The following is a 12,348-nucleotide window of genomic DNA, read 5'->3' on the forward strand; positions in this document are numbered from 1 at the left end:
CCCTTTTTTTTTCTTTTTTTTTTTTTTTCCTTTTTGATTTGCATTAACTTACAAGACACAGTTGCCAATTGTTCACTAATGACACATTTCACTGAAATCCTGACATGACCAAGTGCCAAACCTGGGATCTTCTGCAGTTCAAAAACATTTTAAAAACAAATCTTCATTGCTCCAGTGGTAAAAAAACAAAACAAAACAAAACAACAACAAAAATAAAGAACTTCTGTGTTAACTCATCATTGTTTGAACCTCAGTGCAGGCAGCTATGTTGTATAGGTCATAGCAGCTGAGATAAGGACTGTTTAGTATTGAACCAATTCAACATTACATATTATAAAAGGCACCAATACCAGTTAGGAATTTGGTTACTGTGGTTGAAGAAATTGTGTTTATAAGCTCAGAAGAAGAAGGAGGTGAGTCGGGAAGTTAGTTGTTCACCAGTTCAGCTTCCAGCTCTGGCTGCTGAGGAGCTCTCTAGTAAGGGATACTGAAATAATCACTCTGCCTGTCTGCTGGGCTGGCTCATGACTTTCCAACTGTGTAGAGAAATGGTACTTTTCCATGTTAAAGAAGAGGCAAAAAATTAATTTTCAGGGCATTACAATGGCCTAAACCCAGGTTTGGATATTTTATAGTTTCCCCTTGTGGTCTTATTCACTGTCCTCCAGTCTGTACTCTTAAAAAATTAGCCCATCAGCCTTACTTCTCTGAAAAGTTGTTTCCCATTGTCAAAGCAAGGACAACTATTGCCTGTATATCTTTGAAATGTTTCTGCAGTCCTTTCAAGGAGATATTCATGTTCAACATTTCATTACTGCTGCTGTAAATACTGTGTCAGTATGTCTCAGTGTTCAAAAATAAACATCTTTGATAGATTTAGGTTTGGTTATCTTAATTGACAAACTGAAACTACATCCACATAGATAAGAAAATGCTGTGATTATGCTACAGTGTTCCGTGGAGCCAATCCCTTCCTTAAAATGCTAATTGTTCATTCTGGTATGAGACTATACAAAGAACAATAGCATATCTTCTGATGGAAAGAACAGCTTTTATATCAAATGACCTCCCGGAATCTGGATACAGAACCCAGAACAAGCCCTTTGGCGAGAGCTCAGATGTTCTTGCATTCTTCCTTAAGGAAATCAGGTCTTCTGGTTTCAATACTTACTCTTTCCAAATTTCCAGACTCAATACATTTATGGTTCTGAATATTCCAGATCATCTGGAATGGGTTTAAAGAACAGATTGGGGAATGGAGCAGATTAAGACAAGCAATCTCTTATCCCACAGAGCAACTTCACAGCATTCTCTGTTTCTAAAACCATTCAACACACAAAGAATTGCGTAAGTTTAACTATTTTCAAACTAGCACAACTATATTGGTGTGAAGCCTTTAGTAGGCAGATACTAAGAGTTCTAGGAATGGTTTATATCAGTATAAAATTTTGTTGCTTTTGCTTACCTGGTGAAGAAAAAAGAAATTAAACACACTGTGTGTGTGTCTACTTTGAAATTTTCATTGCTTTTTGCTAAATTGTCCAAAATAAAATAACATAGTGGGTTTAGCATTTGCATAAATCAGCTCAAATTTTTAGATAGACAAGTTTTAAAATAGGTCAGGTGCAAACTGTTAGGAGAGCACCCAAACCATTTAAAAATATCCAGGATCCTTTATTTTCCACCGCGCTGCTTTTCTATGTCACTGCTTTTTACAGTATCTTAAGTGTGGAAGGTGCATTTTTTACAGCAAACTTTGCTGATTAAAGACATTATATCCTTGGAAGATTTTAATTTAAAGACTGGTTAATCGTAAGTTTTTCAAATGATTCATTCAAGCTTTGGTCTATTGTCAGATGTGGTTTGGAAAATTCCCACCTTTGCTTATGATGTATTTCTGAACCAGAGGCAACCAACCAAACAGCATAGGAAATTCAAATTAACTAACAATATTAATTTCATGCTTCTGAGAGACTGCTGGAGATTGGAAAGAAAAAAACCTTTCCTTTTAGTGCTGCATCTGTCATTGTCCTTTCAAGTATTTTGATTCGAAAGAGGAATGGAAGGAGGAGCACATTTCTTTGCACTTGAGCTCTGTAGTATTTGTTCTCCTTCCATTTCGTATCAGTGAAGCTGGAAATAAAGGCAGAAGCATAAACTTTGCACTGCATGTATCTGATACAGATTTACTGAAAGAACTGTTGAGTTGTCACTCCTTTGCTGGCATTGACTGAGGTAGTGCTGACTGCAGAAGTTTGTAACATGGTTTTAGCCATAGAAGCCCCATCTCTCTCTTCCTAACCCATTTCTGAGCTTCTCATTTAGTCTGGGATGCATCTGCCTCAGCACATCACTCACTGTGGGAGGAGCTGCCTTGCATCCCAGTCCCCTACTCTGTTCTGGGATTTTCATTGTGGGAGAGAACAGAGAGGAAAAAATACATGTATATGTTCAGCCCATGTTGATTGATTGTCCCTTAGCTATGAAACAACTTTCTGTACCAATTATGTCTTTGCAGATGACAGAAGCCATTTAGTCTAATGACCATAATAATTAATTTTCATTATAAATCAGATTAGTTAATGATGCTGAAGTCTACATTCTTCACAGAACTAAAGCACAGTATTTTATGTGTGCTCTCAGAACGTATAATTTGCTATATAAGGTACCTCTTTAAGTATTTTTGCCTCAATAAGAATAGCATTGACTGCCTTTGACCTCCAGGGTTCAGTGGGAAGTGCTGCTCTCCCAATGTCAGCTCTTTGCTAATAGCTTTCCGTTTGCAGCCATGGGGACAAAGAACCTAAGGCTGAAGATTCACTGACTTTATAGCATGTTAGTGGGCAACATGCCTTAAGCCATTATTTTTTCTCCTTCACTATAAAATGTAATGACAGAGCAGACAGTATTCTGGCAACAAGGTAGTGTTTTTTTGCTTTATTTTCAGCATAGTATTCTTGCTGAATTTTTCTAAACTTGTGGTCCTGTGATTACTTCAATCCACATAAAGGCAATCTATAAAACATCTACATGGGCAGTAAGCAAACAATCGAAGCTTAGTATTTTTTTGTGTGTGTGTGCCATTTTGTCTTTTGGAAAAGACAGCCTATGAGCTTTCTTCAGAAGGTCACAGGCTTCTTGGATTATAAAAGGTGAGAGGCATTCTCAACAACAATTTTGCAGGAAAGCTAGATTTATTATTTCAGGCAAGAAAACTACGAAAACTAGTCAAATACCTCATTGATGTGTTTAATTTTCTCCGTTTTCAAACTCTGTGTGCTGAGCTGAATGAACTGCTTTTATTAATGCTAAGTATGCAACGAAGCCCGTGGATGATCAGTGTGCAGCTTGTGGCTTTTGATGATTTTAATTTAGGATATTAACTGTCCATTATTTTTTGTGTTAAATGGGCCACCACATCACATGATGCTCTTGTCTAACTGAGTGCTTGTAGTCTGGCAAAGCATTGTCAAAGCATAGATCAACAAACTATGATTGGTGAGAAACATACAGCGAATCATCTGGTTTGCACAGAAGTAGAGAAGGAGCGTAGCCTTGTAAATAGCCTGAGCCACTGTGCCTACCCTTGTGTTTCTGATGGGCTCAATGAACACACTTGGGGACTCTGTTCTGTTGATTTGCTTCACTGAAGGAACTGTATTGGGTCCAAAATATGTCTTTTTAAAAAAACAAATGCAAAAAAGTTAGAAAGGAAAGACAGGAAAGCAGAATGTAAAGATCTGTAAGAAAGTTAATGGTACTTCATTGGTAGACTGACATTTTTTTTTCTTCATGTTCCCAGAGACATAAAGAGAGAGAGAGAGAGAGAGGGAGAGAGTAGATACCCAAACTGGAATCATAGACAAAGAAGGACAGGAGAGCAGAGGGGGAATTGCATAGACAATATGAAGAGGAATTAAGAACCATTTTTCTGCAGGAGATGCAGCTATTCAGGGTATAGAGATGACCTTGCAATTCTGTGCCTGACCAAGGAAAGTTGGGAAGTATAATTTCATTAAAAAATGCCTTATTTCTATTCTTGTCATTAGCTCATAACTGATTAAAATAATATTATATGAGCTGACAAAGCCTTGTCAGTTCCTCTTCGTACAAATACTCTTAAATGTGATACTTTTCTCCAGCAATAACCTAGTCACATTCAGCTCCTAGGTTAATTTATAGACTTAATTTTTAAATCCATGTATTCTATTAAAATTTGATTTGTTAAAAGAACATCACTGTCAGGACTGTGGTACATTTCCTATGTAGCAGCACTGCACTTAGGCTTTGAATATATGGGATGATTTTGGCATCTTAGTTTCTAAGATATCTTCAAAGAGGGAGGAAGGGTTAAAGCAATACCACAGTGCAGATCCATAATGGTCGGTGGTACTGTGTCTTGACAGAGCTGGAGGGAATGCATGCATCTTCTTGCATGGGCGCAACGTGATGGCAGTGTGGCTGGCTCGGCTGCTGAAGGGCGTTCACCTCTCTTGGGGCACAAGCAGCAATGCTTGCCACGGGAAGGCTCTGCTCTACCAGGTGCAACCAGCCCCAGGGACCACGCTGGCAACCTGGAAAAGCTCTTACATTTTAACGAAATGTATTTTTTATATATATAAAAAAGAATTGGTTTCAAGTTGTTAATTTTAGCCCCCAAATATTTTGCTTGCCTGCAGTTGGGAAGTGGTTTCTTAATTAAAATTAAAAAAAAAAAATAAAGTGAGGAATGTCAGCACATAAAGTGAACATGGTTGATTTTAGCAATACTTAGTTTCTAATACAGAAAAGGCCCTGCTGTAACTACAAAAGTAGATACAGCTTGTGAGATATCTATTTTTAATTTTGTCTCTGAAGGTACTTTAGACTTATTCTGTAATATGTGTCTGTGCTCTATAAATGAGGGGCTTCTGGTAAGGGGAAAGAACTGAATGCACAGTGCACTCCTTCATTGTAGGGGAAAAGCAAAAGCAGCAGAGCCCACTTCCTTCCACTTCAAAACCTCTGAGTCTTGTCTCTGCGTCTATTTGTCTCAAATAGAAATAACGAGTTTTCATTATTTCCTTTTCCTTTCTCTGTTGTCAAAAATGTTACTAGAGAAAGGCAAAACCAGAGGGAAAGTAGGCAGTAAGAAGTCAAATATTTCTCTCCCTCCCCACTCTCCACCCCCCAAAAATGCAGTTGTTCGTAAAAAAAAATCTTATGCATCTGTTTGTCAATAGGAAGAAGGGCCTCAATTCTGATCACCGTAAAATCAAAGGGGGGCTGAGTCTGATGTCAGTGCATTCAGTATTTTGGGTTTATTGCAGCTCTGTTCACCAAGGGGGTGAAATATTCCCTCTCCTCCCAGACTTTTCCCCTCTCTGTAGCTCTCATTCGGGAATGCCGTAGCCACTCAAGCATCCTCTGCTCTGCTTTGGAAATGAGGCATACAGAAAAAGGATGTTTTAACTGAGAAGGTAAGTTCAAATCCTACAGGAACAAGTGACAACTTGATCTGTCTGTAACTTAGTTACCTCATCTGTAAAGTACTCTTTTATATTAACTTTTATACCACAGCCATTGCTACTGGAGCTGAATGTCTGCCAACCATACATTAAGCTATATGACTATGCATCATTCAAATGATGCTGGTTCTTTCATCCTTTTCTTATAGGAGAACATGTGCACACAGTTTGGGGGTTTGGGGTTGCCATTTGCCTGAGTTTCCAGTTGGCCTGGCCGATTTTGGTCTTGCTTTTGCTATCAGCACTGCCAAGCCTGCTCAGATGGATCTGCAACAGGAAGCAGCTGTTGCTTTGGGCACCTGGTGTATGTTTGGAGACGGCACCATCACGTGGGTTTAGTCAGGTTTGTAAGATGTGTTTTAATTCAGACAGACATCTCTCTATATTTACGTTAGAGAGAGCAGGGCAAAGAACTGAGGCTTGTGTTTGAAAGAGGAGGCGGTTACATGTGTCATGGTCTTTATTTTATTGGTGGAATAAATTCATAATTTCTGTCCCCACAAAATCTTCCCTTGCAGAAAGCGACGTGTTGTCTTTCCAGCAGAGAAATGCCTTGCTCCAGGGGAGTAAAGGTCTTGACCATGTTTTACATCTTTGAGGTTTGGACCATTATTGAGATCTGCTGGGCGCAGCCCATTGTGTGCCCAGGCCCACCTCCAGGTGATGCTGTGTTGGTAACATCCCTTAATGGTGTAGGAGGTTCAGATACCACAAAAGAATATCTGAGATGGACATACATATTTTTTGCTTGAAGGGAGTCTTCCAAATGCAAACAAACTGTGATCTAACTGTGCAGCACAAGTCTGGTGAAGTACCAAGAGAGAGAGAGGTGAATTAGGAGTGAGGTGACAGCCAGAATAGCTTTGCTTTTACTCACATGTTAACGTTATTTTAACACACACACACACATGCGCACACACATTTACACACATATTCTCTAACTTACTCTTTCTGAATAAAAAAATCTAGGCATTGCTCCAAACCGTTACACCACAGTCTTAACTCGGACAAAATTGCCAATTTCTCAAAGGGTGCTTTTATGAAACTTGAATTTTAGGACTGAACTGCTACACAGGATCTCTTTTTTGGTTTCTCTTCTGTTAGGGAACATCCTTATTTGCCTATCTGGCATAGCTATTGTGAGTTATATTTACTGACTGGAAACTTGGAAAGTCCAATATTTGTTCTTGGTAACAAGATACTACCCACAGTTTTTACTTACTGGGCTCTGCAGCAACCAGGTGGAACATACATCATTAGTTTACTGAATAATGAATATACTTTAAATCATGATTCAAAAATGCTCAGTTACAGTATATTAAATTAAAAAAAAAAGTTTAATGTAAAACCAGCTTTCCATAGTAGAATTAACAGAATCAAAATAGGCTTTTTATCAACTTTATTGAAACTAATTCAACTTTCCAAGAACTAAAAATTGGTTTCCTGTCTTGACTGTTTTGGAATTACTTACTGTCATCTGTTTCAGACGTTAAAGGATATGATTTAATATCAGCAATAAGGCCTCTGTTCCTACTTTGGCAGGTGTTAATTATTTAAACACTACTCATTTAAATTTGTTTCCAATCACTCTTTTGAGTGATTTGTTTTACATGTTTCTTCACATGTATTTTCTATACGCACAAATAAAATCGGTGAAAGTTCCTCAGTCAGTAGTTCTGTTCCTCCACTGTTCCATCTATCTTTAGATAGGCAGATAGAGGCAGAGGGATATTTCATGTGTTATGGTCTTCAGTGATGGAATATAATATATAATATATCATTTTTATGTCCTTTGTAATAATAAAAAGTTGTTCTTATAGGCAGAGTGCTGTGGTTTCTGCATGCTAATGGCTGCACTCTGTGCAAATGAATTGTGAAATAGGTCACAGTTCCTGAAGCATTCATTGGGGTTGGAACAACATAGGCAGACTTTGGGAAAAAATGGGGGAAATATCTCTAAAATAGCTACAGTGGTTCCTCCACACGTACGATCCCAGCAGTTGGTTTACTTACGCTGACAAAAACACAGCTGTATGAATATTGTCTGGTTCTGTCCAGCTACCTATTCATAATGATGAAAAATGTCTCCCTTGTTGTATATGCCTGAATTTTCATCTACCATCATGTTAGAGTCATCCTGACTTTTTTTATTTAACCTTTGCCTTGCTTTACAACACTGCAGCAGAGAAACAGGAACTCTTAGGGCTGTACAACAGACCTCTGTCTAGCATGAAATGAAATTCTCATTCTGCAACAGATAACTTGTAATTTAATACATAATTCTTGTCAGTAAAATAACATACGAGAAAGCTAGACCAAGAGGGAAAGCCAAGCATAAGAGAGGGAATTTTATGCACCACTGGGAAATGAGAAGCTGACAACTATAGGTATTTCAGTTCTACAAGGCAAGTCATTTCATCCTGGTAATAAATGGAAAAGGTGGGTGTTTGTTTAGATTTAGGCCACTTGGTAATGATTTTAACACTCAGCCAAGCCTCCTGCCAAGACAAGCACTCTCAGGCCAAAATCTGTAATGAACTCTCATCTTCTCAATTATAGATTCAGTCCTGACCAAAGCGATATCCAATATTCCCCTCTCCACTCCACGAGTGCCGAGGCTTGCTGATGGACGTGCGAGCAGCGTGGCTTTGCATGGCTCCTGCGGCTGCCGGAGACCTCACAGCCCACCCAGATGCTGCATGAGGGCACCAGCACCCGCCACCTCCCCTTCTTTTTTCTCCTTGCCCTCCCCCCCATTCCCCTTTCATGGAAAGAGTGAGTGCAGAGAGAGAGAAATAGTGCCAGCAGTGCCGGGGAGGAGGAGGGAGGGAAGGAGAGGATGGAGGGACCATCCTGCCTCTGCCTCTGGGATCCTCCCAGCCCCTTCCAGTGGGTGGGAGACTGAACCGGTGGAGCCAACTCTGACCTTGCAGCTCTTCAGTGATTTTGTTGGCAGGTCTCTGCAGGCTGGTTGAGCCTGGCCATGGCATCCAAAGCACTGTGACAGTGCGCAGCGGATACACAGCTCTGCAGCATGCTGCCCTTCATCCATGCCCATCTGCTTCTTGCTGTTACTTCAAGTGATCTTTAGTATCTCCTCCTCACTTCCACTTGTCAGCAAGCTCCCTCTTTCTCATGCTTGTCCAGCAAAAAATATAGAAAGTGACTTTATTTCCAAGACTTATATTTCATAATTCATCCTCCTGGCCTTATTAGCTAGCCTGTTTTCTGCCTCTTTTTCCTATTGCTTTTGCTTGTTTGTTCCCTGAGTGGTTTCATACTTCATTGTAATAATAGATTTTTTTGATCCATATTAAAATGAAGGCATCTTGACCCCACCTGCCTACTTCCTGGTCCAGGTCCATCTTTGCCTTCTCTCTTACAACTCCATAAATATTCATCTGTCTCATCCCAGCTCCCACTGACCAAAGACCTCATAAAACCATGGCAGATGTTTAGAAGCTGGAGATGATAATATTCAAAAGGAATACATCCTTTTGAATTGAATATCCTACAGCGGGGATAAAAGTGTGTCCATACTTGTGGGGTCTAAGGAGTGGAAGAAACTCTGATGCAGCTTTTGCACAGTGTTCAGGGTTTGCGCAAAGAGGCATGGCCAGGGCCTCTATGCTGCAGCTGTGGATGCTTGCTTTTTGTAGTTACTTGTTGTGATCTGCTGCTGACCTCAGCGAATCACTAGCTCTTTTTCAGTAGACTTTTCAGCTCGTTGTCCACCTTCTTGACAGATAAGATGTGAAGAGGAGAAGAAACATGGTAAGATGTGGAAGAAAGAGGAAATTATTTGCCATGCAGAGGAGCAGAAGAGTGTCTTTCTACCACGAAGGCAGAGATGGTGGTAAATTCAGAAAATAATACACACACACACACACCCCCTACCAAAAAAAAAAAAAAAAAAAGAAAGAGGAGATCAAAGCCCCCCAAAAGCAACCCCAAACTAGGTCTGTGTTACTCAGAAGTTCTGATTTTTGCTCAGAACTATGAGTCTGTTGCAGCAAGAAAGCCTTCCTTAGTTCTTTGTGCTTCCTTAAACAGTAAAATCTCCCTTTATATGGCTTCGTGTTCTTCATTCATATTGTGTTTTACAATTTTTGTGTGCTGTTCAACAGCTGGAAGTGGGTGACAATTCTGGAGGGTAAGTGCTATATCCAGTACCTAATCCAGTCAGTCTGGTCTTCCAATTGTCAGTTGTGGGTAGTCAGGCTTTATAGCTCTACTCATGAGTTCGGTGTGACTCCTGTTCATTTTATTAATTAGAATTAGAATCAGAAGTTTTGGTCTCCTGTTCATTAAAAAAAATGTAAAATGTGTTTAGCAAAACTCTAGATGGCAATTAAAAGAAAGATTATTATAAGTGCTATTCGTGTTCTCAGATTAAATCTGGTTTTAGCTCCTTTTTCTTCTAGTTACTTGCTTGTGTACAGCAATCTTGGCAGAAGGAACTGAATCCTATGTAGGTTAATTACTTAATGGTTCTGAACTGCTTTGAACATGAAGTGAGTACCAGGTACTACTAATATTATGTGAGACAACTTTATAATAAGCTGGGGGTTTCATCTTCAGTTTCTTTTATCGTGCATTAATACAGAAGCTTTGTTTGGTGCTATATATAGGTTGTACATATAATTATTTGAATTCACAACAGCTTGAACTCCTTTCCATCCCTCACTGTAAAAGGAGAGAGTCATAAAATATAAAGAAACACACATTCAGAGAGGAAAGCATTCTTATCACAACCCATGACTGAAGGGTATATAGAGGGATCCCCAAGCCCAGGGAAGAACAGAGTGGTCATCTAACCTGAAAATAAATTAGTTTGTTTTAGAAAAATGTGTATAATTAGGTTTTTAAAATATTAAGTTCTAATTCTAACAAACTGATCAACAATTTGATTATCGTTATTGCTTGGAAGTTGCACCTTTCTTCTGTGTAAGTTCAAGTTCTGAACATCGCATTTTCAGCAGTGAAGTTAAACTTAGCTTGTTACTTCCCTGGTCTAAATACTCCTGAGTATTAATTACTTAATTTTTTGAAGGCTTTTAGATGTGAATCACTAAGGTCTGCATTTTGGAAAAAATCTTAAGTTTTTCTGGGCAGCCCAGTATCCTCAGCATTGCAGACAGTAATCTTCTGTTCCAAAATACTACTGACATTAATATGCCTTCCAGCTTAATTACAGATGGAAACTCTGTTGAAAGTATCAGCCTTTTTCACATCATTTACAGTTTTACCAACAACAGCTAGCAGTAGACCTGTACCTGTCTATGGGTTTTTAATTGTTAATGCCTTGGGTAAATTTAAGAATGACTACGGTTCTGTAGAGATGTGTAAATTGCTTTTATTGTGATGGTGGTTGGACTGTTATAATGGTATGACCCATTTATTTAGCAGTAGGAAATCAAAGTGGTCATTCTCGTTCCTTTGAAGATTCTTTGCGGCTTGGATTGGTTCCATCGCAGTAGTGGACATATTATAATCTGCATAAATATTATTCCTCTTTTTACTACCGGGCCTTACACCTTTCATGTGACAAACCTATATATGTACCTGGAAGGCTGGTATTCAGTATATACATAAGCTTGTTCAAAGGTATGATTTGGACATTTTGATGATTTGCTTCATGAAATAAAATAAGTTTGTTTTTTTTCCAAGGAAACCATGTTTTTAATCAGTCATGTTCTCTTTCTATGAAAACATTGACTTTTTGTCAGAATTAAGGAAAAATAACCCTATGAAAAACTTTTTGAAAAACTATTATTTTTTTTCCAAAATATTTTCATGGGCAGAGTCCTCCTTTTTTGATCAATATTAATATTAAGTTTAATGTCTAGTTTTAGTAGACCAAAAGCTAGAGCATGTGTCTAGCAGACTAATAGTGTCTGTGCAAATACAATTGTTCCCCTATCCAGGCTCTGAAAATGAAGGCCTGTGTGGCTTTTGCCTCTCACACAAGGAGTAACTTACGGGTTTGAAATTAATTCAAACTGTATAATACACTGTCCAAGCATATTGAAACAAAAATATAAATGTGAAAACCAAACACATCATAAATAAAATGAAATATATCCAAAAATAATTACAATACAAATCATGAATAAAAAAAACCAACTAAACATTTATCTTGTTAACTTGAAACCTAACTTGGGCAAAACGGTTTCTTTTTCTTTGGTTTCCATGAACAGAAGATTTTTATGAATACTCAGATTACTACGTATTATCTAAAAGTGTAACATAAGATCTGCCTGGGCAGTCAGTGAGATGTCATTCATTATTGTTTCACCTTGGGGACTGGATATTCAATCTGAAAAAATAAACACGCGATGTACGCTCCATCCATTTGACAGGACCTTCTGTTATAGCTTCCTTTCTGATATACAGCTCCTACCTAATTCCAGCTAAAGGAAACCCTATCAGATTCACCTAGGCTGTAAGTTACCCCTAAAATACCCAAAATATTTTACTCCCTGGAGCTGCTCATAAAAAAAGTTTAAAAGTATATTTTCCCGTTAAGTATTGATATGTTCAGTTCTGCTTCTATTTTGAAAGCCTGGTAAATGTTTAAGGTCAATTTTGTCTGATCTTGTGTGTTTATAAACTGTGTTCTGTTGATTCATTTCCTCTGGCAGCATTGTGAAGGTTTGCTAGCAAAGGGATGAAAAAGGTAGAATTTTAATTCCATGGCAATTTCCCTTCTTGCCTATCGCTTTCGCAGGCTTTATACTATGTTATGAAACTGTTTTAATGGACTTGCTTCTCATGTGTGAAGACATTCAGGCACCGCTCAAAGCTTTACTGATCAGTTTGCGTTAGGAAGGTGTTTCCA

General features: G+C 38.5%; 1 long non-coding RNA gene across 1 annotated transcript in view; it reads right to left on the bottom strand.

Moving 5' to 3' along the window:
- The window catches only part of LOC308060338, an 82,792-nt gene continuing 70,444 nt past the window's right edge, over window positions 1–12,348 (bottom strand). The window contains exon 2 of the long non-coding RNA XR_013926679.1: window positions 1–12,348. This exon is cut by the window's right edge and continues 49,234 nt beyond it. This is a non-coding gene — a long non-coding RNA (uncharacterized lncRNA).

Source organism: Falco punctatus (genome assembly GCF_963210335.1).
Source record: "Falco punctatus genome assembly, chromosome: 3".
Taxonomy (NCBI): Eukaryota; Metazoa; Chordata; class Aves; order Falconiformes; family Falconidae; genus Falco; species Falco punctatus.